We start from the raw sequence: 9,527 nt of genomic DNA on the forward strand, positions 1-9,527 counted from the left end.
AATCAAGATGGCAGCCACTCACCTCGGTTCAGAACGATAAGGCCCGCCCACACACGCACCGATTGGTCGACCGTCAGGTCACCGAAACGTAGGATTGGTCAATCGTCAAGTCACTCAACACTCAACTGTAGGATGGCACGCGCCAGGAACCCGCCGTACGATTGGTCGACCTGTCGCTAATGAGATGCTAATGAGCGGAATGTTGAACGTTTTTTGGATACCGCGGGCGCGATTTTTGTCCGGCCGAAACGTAAATACGCCTATGACCGGTCCGTAATTGTAAGCTTTCTTTTGACGTGACGCGCGCGTCGGTACGCTCTATAACTTTCAAACGTATAGAGAACGGACGGACAGACAGACAGACAGAAGAGGTCTTATATATATATATATATATTATATATATATATAGAGATATACATAAACCACGCCACCACTTCCTCTAAAACTACCTCAACAGTCACTCACTCTCTCCTCAGAGGTTTTCCTCTCCCCATGCAGAGGTACCCCTACCCTCTAACTACCTCTCCCAATTCTCTCTCTCTAACCGCCTCCCAATTTACGTGTACCTTTCACCTCCCTCACTGTGATTTAGATTGAAAATTATTACATGCCTAAGATTTGTGACTGATCCATAATCCATTATAAAACCAAATTACTATAGTCGTTCTTCACATTATGTGCTGAATCAGGGAAATGCAATAAAATCATAAAATATTATTCACAGTGTGTTAGCATGTTTACAATTGGCCAGCAGCAATTGCCATGGAGATGGCTAATGATACTAGTGCTCGAAAACCCAGAACAATTAGCAGGAAGGAATTGGGATCACGAGTATCGTTCTTAATACTACTTTAGCTGCACAGGTTAAAGGCCATTCACTGATTTTGGTTTTAGTTTAATGTCCTAATTGTTAATAATAACACTTGCAAAGTGGAAGCCCACAGTGACATCAGATGGTATAGGGGATATTTTCCAATGCAAGTTTTCTAAAATAAAGAAAATCTCTTTTACAAAGAACAAATTTGTATGCATTTTTGAAGCACGCTTACTACTGAAAACTATAAATATTGAATGTACTTGTGAAAACAAATCTTTTTGGAGAAGTTAGCTCGATAAATTAAGTCTCTGCACATGAGTTTGAGTAAAAAGACCACGTAGCATAAAGTTAATGTGGAATCTAAGTTTAAGTTCTATTCCCTATTTTGGCATATTTTGTTCGTAACTTATGAAAAGAAATAATGTTGCTGACTGTGACTGAGTAGTTGATCGCAATGATTCTATTGTAAGAAGAGCAATTAAAATATTCAAATTATACTACTTCTGAAATGTAAGATTCTGATGTAGTATAATCTATCAATTTAAAGTTCTGTGTCTGGTGCACATTATAGGGCAGGACGTATCTTTGGTGCATGGGAAAAATCCACAAGGAAGCATTTCAATTGACTTTTAGAGATTGGGAATTCTGAACCACTATCACCATTAAAAAAAATTCCATTTACTAAAAAGCAACCAGGATCCACCACAAAAGCAATCAAATCCCTTGTAAAAGTGTGTCAGAATCCTTTGAGCACCCATGCGTTTCCTTATCCACTGTACTATGTACATCAAAATATAACTTTTTTAATTCATTCCTGGGATGTGGGTGTCGCAGAGAAGGCCAGCATTTATTGCCCATCCCTAATTGCCCTCAAGAAGGTGATGGTGAGCTGTCTTCTTGAACCGTTGCAGTCCGTGTGGTGAAAGTACTCCCATACTGCTGTTAGGGAGGGAGTTCCAGGATTTTGACCCAGCAACTATAAAGGAACGGCGATATATTTCTAAGTCAGCATGGTGTGTGACTTGGAGGGAACTTGGAGGTGGTGGTGTTCCCATGCGCCTGCTGCCCTTGTCCTTCTAGGTGGTAGAGGTCGCAGATTTGGGAGGTGCTGTTGAAGAAGCCTTGGTGAGTTGTTGCAGTGCATCTTGTAGATGGTACACACTGCAGCCATGGTGCGCCAGTGGTGGAAGGAGTGAATGTTTAAGGTGGTGGATGGGGTGCCAATCAAGTGAGCTGCTTTGTCTTAGATGGCGACGAGCTTCTTGAGTGTTGTTGGAGCTGTACTCATCCAGGCAAGTGGAGAGTATTCCATCACATTCCTGACTTGTGCCTTGTAAATGGTGGAAAGGCTTTGGGGAGTCAGAAGGTGAGACACTTGTCGCAGAATACCCAGCCTCTGACCTGCTCTTGTAGCCACAGTATGTGTGTGGCTGGTCCAGTTAAGTTCCGGTTCAATGGTGACCCCCCAGGATGTTGATGGTGGGGGATTTGGCGATGGTAATGCCGTTGAATGTCAAGGGACGGTGGTTAGAGACTCTCTTGTTGGAGATAGTCATTGCCTGTCACTTGTGTGGCATGAGTGTTACTTGCCACTTATCAGCCCAAGTCTGAATGTCAGCCAGGTCTTGCTGCATCTGGGCATGGACTGCTTTATTATCTGAGGAGTTGCAAATGGAACTGAACACCATGCAACCATCAGCGAACATCCCCACTTCTGCCCTTATGATGGAGGGAAGGTCATTGATTAAGCAGTTGACCGAGGACACTGCCCTGAGGAACTCGTGCAGCGATGTCCTGGGGCTGAGATGATTGGCCTCTAACAACCACAACAATCTTCCTTTGTGATAGCATAATAAAAATTCTGCAACCTGTGCTCCTGTCTTCCACACCAGCAGTGGAACCCTTGCAATTACTCAACATTTCAATTAAATTTACTTTGTTTTAGGAAAATGTAATAACATTTAAAAAGCGCCAGTTGAACTATGGAGCATCTCTGTTTATAACAAATTCTTGGAATAGATACATTGATTTTCTCCTGCACCAACTTTCCCCCCTCTTCTTTCCTGGTGGCATTCCATTCTTGCTCGGGGATGATTCCACGAGTGCCAGTTGCTCTGATACCTTGCCCAAGTGACCATTATTTGTGCTGCAACTCGAAAGTGAGTGCCAGGAGGTATTCATAGGAACAGGAGTAGGCCATTTAGCCCCTCGAGCCTCTTCTGCCATTCAATTATATCATGGCTGATCTGTGATCTAACTCCATATACCTGCCTTTGGCCCATATCCCTTAATACCTTTGGTTAACAAAAAAGCCATCAATGTGAGATTTAAAATTAACAACTGATCGAGCATCAATTGCCATTTGGTGAAGAGAGTTCCAAACTTCTACCACCCTTTGTGTGTAGAAGTGTTTCCTAATTTCACTCTTGAAAGGTCTGGCTCTAATTTTTAGACCATGCCCCCTCGTCCTAGACTCCCCACCAGCGGAAATAGTTTCTCTCCATCTATCCTATCTGTTTCCCTCACTATCCTTAACACACTGATCAGATCACCCCTTAACCTTCTAAATTCTAGGGAATACAACCCTAATTTGTGTAATCGCCCTTGAAGTCCGGGTATAAGAACAAAAGAAACAGAAGCAGGAGTAGGCCAATCGGCCCCTCGAGCCTGCTCCGCCATTCAATAAGATCATGGCTGATCCAATCTTGGCCTCAACACCACTTTCCCGCTCTCTCCCCATACCCCTCGACTCCCTTGTAGTTCAAATGTCTGTCAATCTCCGCCTTCAATATATTCAATGACTCCGCCTCCACAGCTCTCTGGGGTACAGAATTCCAAGATTCACGACCCTCTGAGGGAAGAAATTCCTCCTCATCTCCGTCTTAAATGGGCGACCCCTTATTCTGAAACTATGCCCCCTAGTTCTAGATTCCCCCACTAGGGGAAACATCCTCTCATCCACCCTGTCAATCCCCCTCAGAATCTTATATGTTTCAATAAGATCACCTCTCATTCTTCTAAACTCCAATGAGTATAGGCCCAACCTGCTCAACCTTTCATCATACGTCAACCCCTTCATCCCAGGAATCAACCTAGCGAACCTTCTCTGCACTGCCTCCAATGCAAGTATATCCTTCCTTAAATATGGAGACCAAAACTGTACGCAGTACTCCAGGTGCTGTCTTACTTGCGCTCTGTAAAGTTGCATCAAAGCTTCCCTACTTTTGTACTCCATATCCCTTGCAATAAGGGTCAACATTCCATTAGCCTTCCTAATTACTTGCTGTACCTGCATGCTAACTTTTTGTGTTTCATGTACTAGGACCTCCAGATCCCTTTGTACCGCAGCATTTTGAAGTCTCACTCCATTTAAATAGTAATTTGCTTTTTCATTCTTCCTTCCAAAGTGGATAACCTCACATTTTTCCACATTGTACTCCACCTGCCAAATTTTTGCCCACTCACTTAACCTATCTATATCCCTTTGCAGACTCTGTGTCCTCCTCACAACTTGTTAACCCACCTATCTTTGTATCATCAGCAAATTTGGCTACAGTACACTCAGTCCCTTCATCCAAGTCATTAATATAGATTGTAAATAGTTGAGGCCCCAGCACGGATCCCTGTAGCACCCCACCAGTTACTGGTTGCCAACCGGAAAATGACCCATTTATCCCGACCCTCTGTTAGTTAGCCAATCCCCTATCCATGCCAATATATTACGTCCAACCCCGTGCGCTCTTATCTTGTGCAGTAACCTTTTATGTGGCACCTTATCGAATGCCTTCTGGAAATCCAAATACACTACATCTACTGGTTCCCCTTTATCCACCCTGTTTGTTACATCCTCAAAGGGCTCCAGAAAATTTGTCAAACACGATTTCCCTTTCATAAAACCATGTTGACTCTGCTTGATTGTCTTATGTTTTTCTAAATGTCCTGCTATTACCTCCTTAATAATGGATTCCAGTATTTTCCCAATGACAGGTGTTAGGCTAACTAGCCTATAGTTTCCTGCTTTCGGTCTCCCTCCTTTCTTGAATAGTGGCATTATATTTGCGGTTTTCCAATCCGCTGGGACCTCTCCAGAATCCAGGGAATTTTGGTAGATTACAACCAATGCATCCACTATCTCTGCAGTCACTTCTTTTAAGACCCTAGGATGCAGGCCATCAGGTCCAGGGGACTTGTCGGCCTTTAGCCCCATTAGTTTGCCTAGTACTTTTTCTCTAGTGATAGAGATTGTTTTAAGCTCCTCCCTCCCTATAGCCCCTTGATTATCTATTATTATGGGGATTTTTTAGTGTCTTCTACCGTGAAGGCCGATCCAAAATAATTGTTTAGAGTCTCTGCCATTTCTCTATTTCCCATTATTAATTCCCCAGTCTCATCCTCTAAGGGACCAACGTTTACTTCAGCTATTCTCTTCCCTTTTATATATCTGTAGAAGCTCTTACTGTCTGTTTTTATATTATTTGCGAGTTTACTCTCATACTCCATCTTCTCCCTCTTTATAATTTTTTTTTTAGTCATCCTTTGCTGGTTTCTAAAAACTTCCCAATCCTCTGGCCGACCACTAATCTTCGCAACATTGCATGCCTTTTCTATCATTCTGGCAAACCTATGCTGCATTCCCTCCAAGGCCAATATATCCTTCCTAAGGTATGGTGCCCAGACCTGCTCAGGTGTTGTCTAACCAGTGTTTTGTATAGCTGCAGCATAACTTCTACCCCTTTGTACTCTAGATATAAAGGCCAGAATTCCATTAGCCATTTTGATTATTTTCTGTACCTGTTCATGACATTTTAATAATCTATGTACCTGAACCTCCAAGTCTCTTTGGACATCTGAAAATGCTGAAAAAACTCAGCAGGCCAGGCAACATCCGTGGAGAGAGAAATAGAGTCAACGTTTCAGGTCGAAACCCTTCGTCAGGACTGAAAAAACACAGGAAATGAAACAGATTAAAAGGCCAGTTTGGGGGCTGGGAAATGGGGATGAAAGAACAAAAGAGAGGTGAAGAGACATTAAGAGGTATTCAAAACGAGATGAGATGGTGATAGGACTAGTAAAGAGACAAAAGACGGCTCTAGATTAGGTGTGAAATGCGCTGGCAGAATGAGAGACAGCTGCCATGTGGGAGAGAAAAAAAGGGGGAAGGGCACAAAACAAAGTTGTGGATAAAAAATATGTAAAAATGTAATGGGAGCCGAGGTTATGATCTGAAATTGTTGAACTCGATATCGAGTCCGGAAGCCTGTAAAGTGCCTAATCGGAAGATGAGGTGCTGTTCCTCGAACTTACGCTGGGTTTCCGTGGAACAATGCAAGAGCCCGAGGACGGTGAGGTCTGAGTGGGAATGGGGTGGTGAATTAGTCAGGCAACAGGAAGCTCGGGGGTCACCCTTACAGACTGAACGGAGGTGTTCTGCAAAGCGGTCACACAATCTACGTTTGGTCTCCCCAATGTAGAGGAGACCACATCGTGAGCAGCGAATACAGTATACTAGATTGCAAGAAGTACAAGTAAATTGCTGTTTCACTTGGAAGGGGCGTTTGGGGCCCTGGACAGTGGGACGGGGGGAGGTATAAGGGCAGGTGTTGCATCTCCTGCGCTTGCACGGAAAGGTGCCGGGTGAAGGGGAAGGGGTGCTGGGGGTGTTAGAGGAGTGGATTAGGGTGTCTCGGAGGGAGCGGTCCCTATGGAATGCTGAAAGGGGAGGGGAGGGGAGGGGAAGATGCGTTTGGTGGTGGGATCACGTTGGAGGTGGCGGAAATGCCGGAGGATGATCCGTTGAATGTGGAGGCTGGTGGGGTGAAAGGTGAGGACAAGGGGAACCCTGTTGTGGTTCCAGGAGGGAAGGGCAGGGGTGAAGGCAGAAGTGCGGGAGATAGAATGGACACAGTCGAGGGCCATGTCAACCACGGTAGAGGGGAATCTTCGGTTGAGGAAAAAGGAAGACATGTCGGAAGCATTGGTGTGGAAGGTGGCATCATCGGAGCAGATGCGGCGGAGACGGAGAAACTGGGAGAATGGAATAGAGTCCTTACAGGAGGCGGGGTGGGAGGAAGTGTAGCCCAGGTAGCTGTGGGAGTCAGTGGGCTTGTAGAGAATGTTGGTCAATAACCTATCCCCAGAGATGGAGACGGAGAAGTCGAGGAAGGGAAGGGAAGATGGACCATGTGAAGGTGAGGGAAGGGTGGAAATTGGAGGCAAAGTGAATGAAATTGTCTAGTTTAATCTGTTCCATTTCCTGTGTTTTTTCAGTCCTGACGAAGGGTTTTGACCTGAAACATTGACTCTATTTCTCTCTCCACGGATGTTGCCTGGCCTGCTGAGTTTTTCCAGCATTTTCTGTTGTTATTTCGGATTTCCAGCATCTGCAGTATTTTGCTATCGTACTACTCTTTGGACATCTACTGTCTTTAGCTTTTCACCATTTAGAAAGTACCCTGTTCTATCCTTTTTAGGTCCAAAGTGGATGACCTCACATTTGCTTACATTGAAATCCATTTGCCACAGTTTTGCCCATTAATCTATCAATATCCCTTTGTAATTTTATGTTTTCATCTACACTGCCTACAATGCCGCCTATCTTTGTGTCATTGGCAAATTTGGATATAAGACTTTCTATGCCATCATCTAAGTCTTTAATAAATATTGTGAATAGTTGAGGCCACATCACAGATCCCTGCAGGACAGCACTAGTCACATTCTGCCAATTTGAGTACCTACCCATTATCCCCACTCTTGTCACCTGCCGCTCAGCCAATTTTCTAACCAGGTCAATAATTTGCCCTCTATTCCGTGAGCTTCTACCTTAGATAACAGTCTCTTACGTGGGACTTTATCAAATGCCTTCTGGAAGTCCATATAAATAACATCCATAGACATTCCCCTGGCCACTACTTTAGTCACCTCTTCAAAAAATTCAATCAGGTTTGTCAGGCATGACCTACCTTTCACAAATCCACACTGGCTCTCTCTGATCAACTGAACATTTTTGAGGTGTTCAGTCACCCTATCCTTAATTATAGACTCTAGTAATTTCCCGACAACAGATGTCAGGCTAACTGGTCTATAATTCCCTGGTTTCCCTCTCTCGCCATTCTTAAAAAGCGGAGTGACATGTGGAATTTTCCAATCTAAAAGGGACGGTTCCTGAATCTAGAGAACTTTGGAAGATTGTAGTTAGGGCATCTGCAATGTGCTCACCTACTTCCTTTAAAACCCTGAGGATTTGTCACTCTTTCGTGCCATTATTTTCTTCATAACAGTTATTTTACTTACGTTAATAAGTCCCTGCCCCCGATTCAATATTAGTTTCTTTGGGATTTCCGGCATGTTATCCTCTTCTACTGTAAATACTGACGTAAAGTAATTATTCAACATGTCCAGCATTTCCCCACTGTCATTGACAATATCACCACTTTCAGATTTAAGGGGCCAACATTGCTCCTGACCAGCCTCTTTTTCCTAATGTAACTGTAAAAAATCTTTGTATTGATTTTGATATCCCTTGCAAGTTTAGTTTCATACTCCCTTTTTGTAGCTCTTACTATCTGTTTTGTGACTCTTTGCTGTTCTTCGTATTTTTCCCATTCACCAGGATCTGTGCTATTTTTTGCATTTTTGTCAGCCCTTTCCCTTAGTTTTATGCTGTCCCTCACCTCTTTAGTGGTCCATGGCTGGTTTTTTTGGAAAGTGGAGCTCTTGCCCCTCAGGGGTATAAACTGGTTCTGTATCACATTAAATTCTTTTTTAAACATCTTCTACTGATCTTCCGTCATTTTACCCATTAACAGATTTGCCCAGTTTACTGTGGACAGTCTCTGCCTCATCCCATTGAAGTCGGCTTTACCAAAATCTAGAATCTTAGTCGCTGTTTCGCGTTTCTCCCTTTCAAACGCTACGTTGAACTCGATCATGTTATGATCGCTATTGGATAAATGTTCACGCACAGTTAGGCTGTTAACTAAATCTGGCTCATTACTTATTACTAAATCTAATACGGCTTGCCCCCTTGTTGCATCTAGGATTTATTGTTGTAGAAAACTATCCCAGATACACAAAGAAATTCACTATTTTTCTGACAGGCGCTAGTCTGCTTTTTCCAATCTATATGAAAGCTAAAATCCCCCATTAAAACTTTGCTACACGCTTGTCTAATCCCTGCATTTACACAATCTCGCACTTCAGAGCTGCTACTGGGGGCTGATACTAAACTCCCACTATAGTCTTAGATCCTTTCCTATTTCTTAATTCAACCCATCAGGTCTGCACTGGCTGCTTAACTCTTCAAATCCTCTCACCATTGAAGTGATTTCATCCTTAAACACCAAGGCTACTCCTCCCTCTGCCATTTTTCCTATCTTTCCTGTAGACCTTCTAACCTGGTATATTTAGTTCCTCGTCCTGACTTGTCTTGCACCTATGTCTCAGTAATGGCTACCATGTCATTCCCTCCAATTTGAATTTGTGCCTGCAGTTCATTCAATTTATTCCTTATACTCCGTGCTTTTGTATAAAGAACGCTTATTTGGGCCACACTCCCTAGCCTGTTCTTCAGCTCTAATGTTTTACACACGTTTCTTATTTCTTTCCTGGTTTAATTGCTTTACATCTTTTAGTTTTCCCTTTACCTGTAGTTCCTAAAGCACAATTTCTGACTGCTATTCTACTCTCTTCCCATTTGTTTGTTTTTGAACTA

General features: G+C 43.3%; 1 protein-coding gene across 1 annotated transcript in view; it reads left to right on the forward strand.

The window, feature by feature from the left end:
• LOC147117291 (tyrosine-protein phosphatase non-receptor type 3-like) overlaps positions 1–9,527 on the forward strand; it is a 341,164-nt gene that overhangs the window by 244,424 nt on the left and 87,213 nt on the right. The window lies entirely within an intron of this gene.

The sequence above is a fragment of the Somniosus microcephalus genome, chromosome 5, assembly GCF_052327205.1.
Source record: "Somniosus microcephalus isolate GS21.2 chromosome 5, FLI_Smic_1.0, whole genome shotgun sequence".
Lineage (NCBI taxonomy): Eukaryota > Metazoa > Chordata > Chondrichthyes > Squaliformes > Somniosidae > Somniosus > Somniosus microcephalus.